At 43.2% G+C, this 12,098-nt stretch overlaps 1 pseudogene; it reads right to left on the reverse strand.

Moving 5' to 3' along the window:
• Positions 1 to 4,005: 4,005 nt before the first annotated feature.
• LOC125094173 (60S ribosomal protein L22-like) lies at positions 4,006 to 4,464 on the reverse strand (annotated as a pseudogene).
• Between the last annotated feature and the right edge of the window lie 7,634 nt (positions 4,465 to 12,098).

A 12,098-nucleotide genomic window follows, 5' to 3' on the forward strand; every position in this document is an offset into this window, starting at 1 on the left:
TGTCATTCGCCTCACTTCGTCTCATCACAGAGGCATTTTATCATCTCACCTCAAGAAGAAGGGTAAGTACCCCACAAGATATTTTGATCAAGAGAGAACATGTTCACGTAACTTTTGATGATGGTATATTGTTATTTGTTCTATTTTATTATTAGTTATTGTTAACCTCTTATTGCGCCTAATTTATAAGTTAAACTTGACTGTATGTATAGGGAAAAAACATAGTAAATATGGGGTTCAGTCCAACCTATGGCTTCAGGCATCCACTGGGGTCTTGGGGCATATCCCCATCAGTAAGAGGGGATTGTATTAGAGTTCTATAGAGTATGCCACGTGCATTCCAAAAGTGCTAGAATACTAAGAACTTGGATTGACATGGGCAACCTCACTTGATCCAAACGTTGGATGCTCTTGTGTCCTGGTTGTATCATGTGGAGCCACTCTGAGGAGACTCCGGGAGTTCCAGAACACAGGAGGGTTGAAGGTGGTTTCCTCATTCTTGCATTTGCTTTCAGTACAGTGTGATGTATTACAGTTTATGCCTTTCCAGGTCTATGAGCACATTTTTCAATAACAGTCACTGGTTTTAATTAAAATAACTCTCATAAAATAGACAAATGACGGAAAAGATTTCCTGCGAGGAAACCATGGATCGAAGTGAAAACAGTAACACAAATGCAAACAAACAACAAAAATGACAAAACAGACACTTTCACTCCTAAAACAAACTCTTGGCTATCCACATTAAAAGGCAAAAATAACATGAGCCAAATTAGATCTGACAGAAAAGCTGGGCAAAAATATTCAAAATTACCAAGTTTACAATTGGATTCACACCTGCTATCATTTACGAGGAGCCTCTCCTCTTTTCTTTAAATTTTAAAGAATTTTCTTCTATTTTTTAAAGGGTTTATTTATTTATTTGAGAGAGAGCGTGGGAGAGCACAAGCAGGGAGCGGGGCAGAGGAAGAGGAAGAAGCAGACTCCCCACTTAGCAGGGAACCCAATGTGGTGCTGATCCCAGGACCCTGGGATCATGACCTGAGCTGAAGGCAGACACTTAACCGACTGAGCCACCCAGGGGCCCAAACAAAGAGCCCTTCCTTAAGGCATATTGTGTCCTAAAATATTAATGAGTGTAGTATGATACCATCATGATTAGCAGGGCATTTAGAAATGTTATTTATTTCACTGTATGTTCTTTTTGTGTCTGTAGGTATTGTAATGCTCATTACACTTCGGTGAGTACACTATTAGAGGTATGTACTGAAGACCGATTAGAGGGGCAAAACACTGCTTCGGACAGAGACTGACGTATCCACATGTCCACCTGACTTACGAAGAAGATGTATGGGTCGTGGTCCACCTCGGACTCTGCATTTCAGCATTGTCAGATATTAGTTACTCTACTTTTCATGACCTTTGATAATTACAGAAATTAAGAAAAGGATTGTGTTTGGAAACTCAATGTTTTCATTTCAATGGTCAGGTCCCTTTCCCCCCAACTTCGAGGAAAAACAAAATTAACTTTAATCATCTTCCAGTGAGTTGTTTTCTCCCTCACTTTCATCCAATTCAACATCTAAGTAAATCCACATTGCTAACGGTTAGTTTTTTGGGCCAAAGGGAATCTGTGAAGATTTTTCAGATTCAGAAAAGACTTTTGTTAGGGTCTTGAATATGTGCAATATTTATTTTTAGGTCTAGTTTGCAGATCAACGTTACTTTTGTTTAGGAACAACAACAGAAATCTCCTTGGTTTGTCCATAGATTGATTATTTATGGGTATACTACTTAAAAGCGTGCTTTATGTAGAAAATGGCCATATTTAATACTGTTATTTTAAAACTTTGCAACATACAAACAGAGACAGAAAGGAAACTCAGTGTAAATGTGGGCTAAATTGTGCACCCATAACGGATGAGCCCCTAAATCTTAGTGAGTGGATGCCATAAATGTTTATCGTTTGCTCATACTACATGTCTAGGGCTGGTTGGCAGGTGGGGCTTTGCTGATTGAAATCTCTCAAGGACTGTGATAGAATAATCGTCCCCAAAAATATCCAGAGCCTGTGAATATGTCACTTCATGTGGCAAAGGGCTCTTTGCTGGTGTGTTTAAGTTAGAGCTCTTGGGATGGGGCGATTGTCTTGGGTTACCCAGGTAGGCCCCATGTAATCACAAGGGCCCTCATAAGAGGGAGGTAAACAGGTCAGAAGCAATAGTTACAGAAACTTACTTGAAATAATGGCCCAAGCCTAGCAGTTGCCGGAGAAAACTTCTCAATTATTTGGGAGTTTAAAGATAGACAGGTGGTGGTGGGGAACCTCGGGAGCTCAGTCAGTGAAGCGTCTGACTCTTGATTTTAGCTCAGGTCATGATTTCAGGGTTGTGAGTTTGAACCCCACATCTCTTTCTCCTTCTCCCTCTGCCCCACCCCTCTCTCTCTCTTAAAAAAAAAAAAAAGATACATAGATGGTGAACTTGCATGTATTTTCTTGAGGACAATGATGGAAGAAAAAAGTATCTTCCAAAGACCAAATGTCCAAACTTGGTGATTTCTCTAAACCAGGGTTCTCAACTAGGGGAAGTTTTGTCCCTCAGGACATAATTGGCAATGCCCAAACACATTTTTTGATTGTGACAAATGGAAGAAGGCACTTCTGGCACCCAGTGGGTAGAGGCCAGTGAACTGCCTTACAATGAACAGGACAGTTCCCAAAACAAAGAGTCATCGATCTGGTCCAAAAGGTCAGTAGTGCCACTAGTGAGAAACCCTAGTGGAAACCCACATAGAAAGTAGGTAATCAGCACACGTTCTGTAAAGGCACATACAAAATGTGCCATCCTAAAAGTGAAACCAGATAATAAGGCTGGAATCCCATGAGGACAGATTCCAAACTGAAGTAGAAGCATCTGGCACCACAGAGGTCCCTCATCTGTCATCCTTTATCTAGGATTCAGCCACCTCTGCAGACAGACAATAAATCATCACTCTATGTGGCATCACGTGCCACATAGCATATCTTGCATATCCGTAAATATTTTAACTGGAATACAGTGCCCTTGTTTCTTCAGGGTGATTTATTTCTGCATGATTCAAGAGATGGATGTAAGTGTGGCCCTATGGCTCACGTTCAAGGGGCTCACTGGGTGACGTTGTAAGCTAACCCAGGCCAAGGAGGTGCAAGAGACATGGAGGAAAACCAAGGGAGTTTCAGTTCCTGGGAAAGGTAACCAAGTGCATTAATCAAAACTCTGACAAGTCCAGGACACAGAAAACCACCCGAGTTTGTTTAAAAGCAGAAGAGGGAGTATTAGTTCACATGACTGAGCTGATTTCTGGGTTAGTTCCTAGGACTTGATGAGGAGCTTTCATGTACCAGTCTCTGTTCTCAGGACTGGGCACCACCAGAACTTTCTTTCTTCCTCACTCTATTTCTCATCTCTCATTTCCTTTTGCAGAGATGCTTTCTCCCCCAGGGGCCTGGTGGGAAAGATGGTTACAGCCAGCCGAAATGTCACAGCCTCCTCACTGGGAAATTCTTTTTCCCGTTATCCATGTATCAGACTCAGGAAAAAAATCTCTGGCTCTGCTTGGGTCATTGCCCACTCCTGGATCACCCATTGTGTCTAGGGAAACAGGATTATGATTGGCCAGATGGGTGTCATGGGCCCAATCCTGACATCAGGAGTGAGGTGACATTTTCAAACAGGAGAGTGGGAAATTAGGATCACTTTCCTGGATCCACATTACTATGCTTTTTCTAGGGCTCACATTTCTTGAATGCAACAGCCGGCCCCCAGCTGCTAGCAGGAGCTGGTCTTGTGACAGCTTTCCTCCCTGCCTGAGCTGGGCTACCCTGGAGACCCCAGGCTGAGCTGTCCGGCTAAGGAGCTGACCCTCTTCATGTGGGACATCTGTCCTGCACTAATAGGCCCTTTGTAGTAGAGACTCACAGAAGCAGAATCCCATGGTGGGAGCTCACTGATACATGGTGAGCAGTTAGTGGCACTTCTGGTTTGTTTGGTTTGGTTCCCAAGTTTTATTCAAGAACTCCTGCAAAACCATTCCAGGTAAACGAATTTTGATCCTGTCTTCCTCCTCTTCTTCATCCTTGCTAATCTAGCAGTCATGCAACTGGTGACTCTCTTTCCTGTTACCAGCTGTGTGCAACCAAGCATGCAGACTGTTCTTCAAATCTTTCTTGGTGAAAAAACTTCAAATACTATTGGGAAGAAGTCACGTCAGAAGTTATGGTCATCTTGCTTTTGCTCCTTTCAGCATACACAACCCCTCCACCAAGACCTCCAGCTTTTCCATTCACTTTGATTCTTAACCCTCAAAAGTCTTCAAAATTGGTGGCATCTGCGATTTCACCTTCTACAGGGTGAATGCAGTCAAGGGTGAACTTTAGAACGTGCTTCTTTTCTTGCCCCCCACAGGTTTATTCACGGGTGCCATTGTGACAGTGGAGGCAGAAAGATTAATCACCCTCAGAGGATGTGGGAAGGTAGTGGACAAACACACTCTCTCCGAAGGCCCCTGGTGGCTAATGGGCCCCCATAGTCATTGGGCGATGGGAGAGAAGAAGCCATCTGCGGAGTCCAGTAGACTGAGTTCCAACCCACTTCTACCACTTGCTAGCTGTGTAACCTGCTAGACTGCTCTAAGCCCCACCTTCCTCACCTAGAAAATGGGCCAGCAACCCTACCTCTCAAGGAGTCTATGAGATAATCTATGAGATCACCTACGTGTAGCACCTGCATCCAGTAAATGCTCTAAAATGCTTCTTTCCGGGTTGCCTGGGTAGCTCAGTTGGTTAAGTGTCTGGTTTCAGCTCAGGTCATGATCCCCAAGTCCTGGGATCGAGCCCCGAATCAGGCTCCCTGGTCAACGGGAAGCCTGCTCCTCCCTCTCCCACTCCCCCTGCTTGAGTTCCCTTTCTCGATGTGTCTCTGACTCTGTCCAATAAATAAATAAAATCTTTGAGGCACCTGGGTGGCTCAGTTGTTAAAGTCTGCCTTCAGCTCAGGTCATGATCCCGGGGTCCTGGGATCGAGCCCCATGCTGGGCTTTCCTGCTCAGTGGGAAGCCTGCTTCTCCCTCTTCCACTCCCCCTACTTGTGTTCTTTCTCTCTCTCTCTCTCTCTCTGTCAAATAAATAAATAAATAAGCAAATAAATAGATTTCTTTTAAAAATATAAAATGCTTCTTTCCTCTCTTCTCTGTAGATTTTGGCTTGCTTTTAACAAAACCTGAAGGTGCTGGATTACTTTCAATTTGGGAATATATAGCTCCACCTGTAGGAACAATTTGGAATGTTGAGAAGAGCCCCCAAGTAATACATTTGAAAATATCTAAATAAATTACACTTTAAAATGTAAGACGCACATGATAATTTGGTAATTATACTAACCAATCATAATTCAATCTTCATGTTCCCAGACAGAATGACTTTAGATCTGAAAGGACACTAAAAATAAATATTGGAAAAAATTCCCTTCACCCCATCCTTCCAAAGTCTAAATTCTCTTTTCACCCTGAAGTTTCAAAATATCTCTACATTTCTCTTCTCCAGTGGGTGAACTACCACTAGTGTGCAAATGGCTTACCCAGTACTAACTCATAGGACTGTCTGTACACCCTCCAAGTTCCTAAGAATAAAGAACACAGAGCCTTTTTAGAACAGTGCTATTTGAATAAATATTCTGGGGAAAGTACTTTGAGAACTGACTGTATTTCTAAAGATTTCTTAGTAATGATAATTTATCCCAGCCTGAGCAAGAATGGAGATTTGTACTTCAAAATCAATGGATAATGTATCCTAGCACCCTGGAGTTTAAAACTTTTTATTAGTCTTCCCTTGCAGTTGGCATATCCAAAGGGAGAAACCCAAACATCATTAAATGGAGAGTTTACGCATCAGGCGTGGGGTATGAGAGATCTTCATTTTCTGTTGCAGCTGAGAGTATCTTTGGAGCTCCAGTTGGTTGGCATACACGAGATGAAATGTACACTTCAATTATGACTTGACAAGTTTAATTTACCCAAGGAAGATCTTAAGTCTTGTTGATTTTTTTTTTTTTTGCTGTTTCAATTAGCTTACTTCCAAAGCAAGTATGCTATACTTATGCAACTATGTTGAATGTATGAAATTTATTTCTCCTTTTATCTATCAGCCTACTTCAAAAGAAGAAAGTGTACAAAGAATGCATGCAATTAGCTTCATCATTTATTTAACTGGGTAAGAATCCATAAGGGAAATTCATTTATGGGCATCATCCGGGATTCTTTATTGCCTTACTTTCTACTGGGGTTGGTTTCTCTTCCTAAGGAAAGACAGCCTTTCTTCCCAAACCAAAAGCTGTCACGAAGGTGAAATGAGATCACACAGAGTTAATGTTGGCATAAAGCAAGTTTTCTGCGACTCTTGATCTCGGGGTTGTGAGTTCAAGCCCCACGTTGGGTGCAGAGATTATTTAAAATTTTAAAAAAAGAAGAAGAAGAAAAGAACTGCTGATCATGAGCAATTTCAGGGTTTATTGTTTGTTTTTTTGTTTTTTTGCCTCCCAAGTATTGAATAAACTCTATATCAACTATAAAGAGAAATTTGGAGTTGGTAAGGAACCAAGAGAATATTTATTCCAAGTTCATCTTTTGCAGCTGAAGCTGAAGGCCAGAGAGGCTAAGTGACTTACGAAGCACACCCCAGTCAGTTGCTGTGGGTGGTGTGGTTGTCCCTGGACCCTGTCCCACACCAGGGCTGGCTTCAAGCATTAAGTCCTCCTTGGTTTTCTGTGGTAGAATCATTTACTCTGGGATCAGACCTTCCTCTTTTTGCTGCTCATACACAGATGGCTCCATCCTAAATATGTCACCCTGATCCTGTATTTTGTACAAAAATAGCTTCCCAGTTTTAATGGCTGGCTATTTCTTACTTTTATCACCTGATATAATTACCCCTTGCCCAGTCTTCTGTGTGGCTCGTGTGATTCATGGCTGTTATTAGCCACAAGCCCAAATGCACTTTGGAAGGAGTCTTACAAGCAACGTCATTGATCAGGTACTGTGCAATCTCATTTGATTATTTTAATGTCTCGGGAGCACGAGAGATTTAGGTAGCTAGCTTTTGAAAGGGTTGCTTCTTTTTATAGCTCTGAGGCGAGTTGGCTTTTGGGAGTGGAAAGTTGTCCCATTTTTCAAATACAGGAAGAGAATTTTTAAACACCCACCCACCTATTTAGGAATGATTCTAGGCGAGCTGTGGATGAAAAACCATCACGTAGGATTTAGGGTGATGTTTTTGAAGTTTAATCTCCAAACCGAATGAGTATCTCGAGATGAAGTATGAGCAATGTGGCTCTCTTTTTCAGTTATCTGAACTGATCTGTCCTACTTGTAACTCGAATTACTATTATCGGGGAATCAGTCCCTTGCAGGCTGCCCTGAGTGATTTCTGAGCCATCCCCGGGCTGCACTTCAACTGTCTTCTCACCGGCTCCTGACCTTGTGTGTGGCTGACCCTCACGGAGTCTTTTCTATTGGCCAAAGTGGTCTTCTCCTGAGAGCTGGTGGTATTTTCACCAGTGAGTTGCTAAGGCAGGCACTGCTCACACTCCCATATCTTCACTCCCTCAGCCTCTGTTTTAAGGGTAGTTTCCTGAAGATTTGATGATAGTGGAAGGGATGTACAGCAAGACAGAGAAAGACCAGAAGGACTCAGTTTCTCTAATAATACTCCAGCTCCCTGCCTGATCCAGGTCTCCCTTCCCTGGGCTGGGGCAGCTCACTCTGTACTGAAGGTTCTAAATTCCGTAGGGTTTATGCCAATCGTCTCCCATCCCTAGAGAGAAAGGGGAGTTTCTTCCTCACTTCTGTCTTTGGCCTCCATACTGCAGACAATTGTTCTATTGCATGGATGATTAAGAGTTGGAAATGCTCATTTCTTACTGGGACAACTGTACGGGAGAAAATGGTCGAGCCCTATGGCCTCTCTAAGATAATCATATCATGGCCTGATATTAGCACATTTCTCCAAAGCAAGTTTATTCAAATACAAAAACATATGTGTGAGCTATCAAAAACCCAATCCAGGTTGAGTTGTTCCAAGCTCAGTCCGGATAATTCCATCTCAGTTCATCAAGGGATTGTAAATGAGTAGGGTTGGAGGGCTAGCCTGCCCTGAAGTTGTCTTGTGACGCAAAGAAGGTTTCTCAACGTAGCACTTTCCAGAGTGTAGACATAAATGTGCCTTCACCGTGAAAGCCTCACTTCAGGATTCCTCCACTTCCCAGCTGATATCTGAGTGTCCTCTCCTCTCCTCCCCGCTCCCCTACCCCCCTTGCACATTCCTCTCAAAAGCTGAAGGCCTGAATGGACAAATAAGGCCAGTGGGGAGGTCCTTGGGGGTCAGAACGTGGCTGAAAAGGGCAGTGGATGGATTTGATGGGGGGCAAATGGAGAGCATGGAGAGTAATCAGCCCAATGCCTGAGGTGAGAGTGTTTAGAGAGATTCTGATCCCCATTGGGAACTCTAGAATATTATCACTCCATCAAGACCTTGGATTTTTCTTTTTTCTTTTTTTTTAAGATTTTATTTATTTGACAGACAGAAATCACAAGTAGGCAGAGAAGCAGGCAGAGAGAGAGGAAGGGAAGCATGCTCCCTGCCGAGCAGAGAGCCCGATGTGGGGCTCGATTCCAGGACCCTGGGATCATGACCTGAGCCGAAGGCAGAGGCTTTAACCCACTGAGCCACCCAGGCGCCCAAGGATTTTTCTTGAAGATAGGATTTCATAACTGTAACCTGGCTCTGTGTGTGTGTGTGTGTGTGTGTGTGTGTCTGTCTGTCTGTCTGTCTCTGTCTGTATGTATGCATGTCTCTGGAGGTATTGTGTGTGTCTCTCTGTGTGTCTGTATGTGTATGGCTGTGTGTGTGTGTTTCCCTGAAAGCAGGGGCTTGGGCTGCGACAGAAAAGAGAGGCACTTCTGAGACTGAGGGCCCAGAACTCACACACTGGGGTGCTTCTGAGCCCCTGAGGTGTGGATACCCAAAGCTGGCCTTCCCCGGGCAACTCCGGGCTGACTGGCACCTGGGAGAGGGATCTTGGCGACCTGAATGGCTGTGATTTGGGTTATGCAAGGAGTTTTGGTGTGGTACTGGAGGACCATCCTGCTTAGGGGAACCATCAGGCCAGCACTGGCCCGAATATTTGAGGGGCTCATGCAATAGTATAAATGAAAGCGTGTATACTGTATCTCTAACTATTCGCAAAGCATAAATCCAGCCACGTTACCACTTCGCCCTGGTGCCCACTTCGCCCTGGTGCCTGGTCACAGCACTCCACAGGGATCATCCTCTCAAGCTGGAGGCTGAAGGAGTCACGCGTCCCCCCTACCTGCAAGTGGGAGCCCAGCTCCCCTGGCAGCCGAGGCTCTGGGCTCAGACTCTCGCGGGTGAATTCACCTGCCTGGACCAGGGCCAGGTACTGGGCTGGACCACATGTCCTGGGGAGTTCCAGCTCTCAGGGCCCCCGCCATCCCAGCAGGAGGGTTCCATTGTCAAAGTGTTTTGGGAAATGGTACACCCTATTTCTGTGCCCACTCCTCTGGAGAGTCACAATTTATATTATAGTGTAGAGTCACGCTTATGACAGATGATAGGATAAGAATATCTGCTCGACATTGTTTAACTCGGCATTCCCCAGGTGGAGCACTTTTTTGGGGAAACTACTGCTTCTTTTTCTTCTTCTCCCTCTTCCTCCTCCTCTAACTCCTCTCCCTTCTCCCCCTCCCCCTTCCTCTCCTCTTTCTTCTCCTCCTTCTCCTCCTTTGCCCCTCCCTCTCCTCCTCCTCCTTCTTCTTCCTCCTCTCCTCCTCTCCTCCCCTCTCCTCTTCCTCCCCCTCCTCCTCCTCCTTCTTCCTCAGTGATAACTGGGAGCATCATGTTCTCACCTAAGGAACTACTTCTTTGGAAGTTTATTTTAATTAATTGATTAATTAATTACTTAATTGAGCTTGGACTTCACCCATTTCCCTCTCTTCCTGCATTTAGGCAAATGTGTAGCAATACTGTATTAGGTTTGGCGCGTTCCCACTCAATACTAGTCCTTAACCTTTGAAGGGAATGTAGATTTTACTGATACCTTTTCCTGCAGTCTCCCCTCTGATGACTTGTAACAAATTGTTCACTCATTAATCCAGGGAAAGTACCACTGAACCTTAGACTTTATAATCAGAAGTTCAAGGTTTAGAGTGTGTCCCCTGCGGTAAGCCCATCTGGCCACAGTTATTCAACTCTAAATTTGTTTGTTTCTTTGTTTGTTTGTTTTTATGACTCTGCGGTGAGTTTGATACAGAATTTTCCCCACAGGCCCCCTGAGTTTTAGGACTCTACAGGGCAGTCTTAGGATAGTGCGGCAGGACTCTAATTCCAGTATCTGCCCCGACACTAGGGAAGGGCTTTTGGAACACAGGGGCAGGGGACTGAAGGAAGCCTACTCCTCATTTTATAATATATAATTATTCCTGGATCCTGCAAGGACCCTCTCTCATTCATTCATTCATTCATTTATCTGGACCCAATTTATCATCAGGCATAGTAAGCATGCTGCTTTAGGGCTCGTTATTAAAAGTACGATTTTTATTATTATTATTATTTTTTTGGCAGACAAATGCAGAAGGGCCCAGGGCCTGTGGAAGTCAGAATGTAGTCCTGCATGTATGCACGCCCTTTATCATATGTCTCTGTCCTGTTGTCCCCGGTAAGCAACCCTTTTAATGTGTATATTTTTTTCTATTTTGTGTTTTTGAAAATGTGCATTATTTTTTGTGTAATATATTTTTCATTGAAGTGGTGTTGTATTATTCTGTTTCTGGAATTTTTCACTAAGCACCATGGTTTTAAGCTCAGTCTATACTGGGAACCTGGGTGGCTCAGTTGGTTAAGCAACTGCCTTTTGCTCAGGTCATGATCCTGGAGTCCTGGGATTGAGTCCCACATTGGGCTCCCTGCTTGGTAGGGAGTCTGCTTCTCCCTCTGATGCTCTCTTTCTCATTTTCTCTCAAATAAATGAATAAAATCTTTAAAAAAAAATCAATCCATGCTGCTATAAGTATGTCCAACTCATTGCTTCTCCTTGCTGCAAAATAATCTGGTAGGCTTACATGTTTTACCATTCATCCTCCCATCGATGCATGCCCAAGCCTTTAGCTCCTTCCACTACCATGCCGCAGGGACCTGCCATGTCTTTCCATGGACCTGGGTGGGAATGTCCCCAGGATATAAGCTCAGCAGTTAACTTCTGAGTCAGAGGGCACACACATACTTCATTTGGTTAATAAAAACCAAAAGGGCTCTCCGGAAGAAATGCTGTATTCCTACTTTTTGTTTTGGAGTCTAGTCATGTCAGGGTTTGCTACCAGTTATTTTCTAGAACACATTAGGTAGTTCTATTTTATGTGTTGGAGCAACTTGCATTGCACGGGAATGACTTGTTCTTTGAAAGTACGGGAATATGGGCAGTGTGACTGCTTGGTGTTAAAGTCCATTTTTAAAGCCAATTCTCTGACAATGTTTCCAATTTCTTCCTTGGGTATTGGGTCTAACCAATTTCAATGGATTTTTGTCTGATGTTGACACCTAGGCAGGAATAACTAGGTCCATGGGACACCAGGATGTGTGGTTCTATTATCTGTTACTTTGTAACTTGCCATAGTACCTGCCGAAGATGCTCTGTGCGCCATGGGTGGCTCCAAAACACAGACTAAGATTTCATTCTCTATGTGTCTCACAAGATTGCTGTGGTCAATGGATGGGGTTGTTGTTCTTTTCTTGTTCTCAAATTTTTGCTTTTATTTCTCTCTCTTTATTTTATTTTTTGGCTTTTAAATTAATGGTGATATCATGCACTTTTTGGCTTTAGCTTTTATATATTATATATAATACTATATATTATAATATATATTACATACTATATATAATTGCCATATATAACATATATATTACACAGAATATATATATATATATAGATATAGATATAGATATATAGATATATATATACACACACACCTATATATTTTTAAAATTTATTTAT

The sequence above is a fragment of the Lutra lutra genome, chromosome 2 (assembly GCF_902655055.1).
Source record: "Lutra lutra chromosome 2, mLutLut1.2, whole genome shotgun sequence".
In the NCBI taxonomy this organism is placed as follows: domain Eukaryota; kingdom Metazoa; phylum Chordata; class Mammalia; order Carnivora; family Mustelidae; genus Lutra; species Lutra lutra.